A 1150-nucleotide genomic window follows, 5' to 3' on the forward strand; every position below is an offset into this window, starting at 1 on the left:
ATTTCTCTTTTTATTTTTATTTTTATTTTGTTTATCAAGATCCCCGCTTTATTCTTCGGGTTACTTTTTTTTTTCATTTTTTTATAGAATTTAACTGCATGACTTTTACGTCTTCTGCGACCTCGTCTTCTTCTTTTTCTTTCTGGTTTATATTTCTTCTTCTTAGTTCTCTTCTTCATTATTGTTGTCTTCTTCATATTCTATGACTTCTTTATGGTTTTTCTTTGTCTCATTCTTCATTTTCACCTTCTTCAACTTTTTATTTTTCATCTTTGGGCCTTCTTAGTATTTTTTCTTCATCCGTGTTTATTTTTCCCTGTCTTATCCTTCTTCCAATTCGTGTTCTATCCAATTTTCTTATACTTCTACTTCACCTTTTTCTACTTCTACATCTTCGTCTCATCTGTCTTCTTATTACTTTTCTGGTTATTTCTTTTTTTTCTTCGTCATATCGTGTTTTCCAACTTCTTCTTCATCTATTTTGGATTTTTTTTATTCCTCTTCTATATCTTTCAAATTTACTTATTCCTCGTCTTTTTGTTCTCTAGATTATTAATCTTCCGGGTTCTCTTCTTCCTTTTCCTGTATTGTCTTCTTCTTCTTCGGATTTGTAACCTTCTCCTTCACCTTCCAATCTTTCTTTTACTTCATCATCAGAGATAACTTCTGATCTCGTCTCTCTAACGATGTTCCTGATCGACGCCGCTTCGATGACTTTAATAGATCTTCACTTAATCGTGATTCTCCGAGAACCTCCAACAGAGGAATCATCTCTCTCCATCGGAATGCGGACACTCGAGACAGAGCCCGCCAAGCTCGCATTTCTCATTCTCCTCACTCTCGAGGCAAAGAAGCCCTAGGTTCCTCAGAGGGCTCGAGACGCAAATCTGCACTTGAAAGAATAGAGGTAAACCATGACCAGGATCAGCCTCCCTCCTTTAGACGGGGTGGAACTGTTATTCCCGAGTCTTCTCCGAAAAACTGGGTTGACGAGGATGATCTGTTGGGATCTCCAATCATGGTGGAGGATACTCAACTTCAGCTGCTGGGTACTTCCAGCATTGCTCGCGATAGATTCAAAAGGCATAACTCTAGTTCGGAAGCCTCTTCGGAAGCCACAATACCGGATCTGCCTCTCTGCATGGAGAAA

Source organism: Eutrema salsugineum, unplaced genomic scaffold, assembly GCF_000478725.1.
Source record: "Eutrema salsugineum unplaced genomic scaffold, Eutsalg1_0 scaffold_6, whole genome shotgun sequence".
Classification (NCBI taxonomy): Eukaryota; Viridiplantae; Streptophyta; class Magnoliopsida; order Brassicales; family Brassicaceae; genus Eutrema; species Eutrema salsugineum.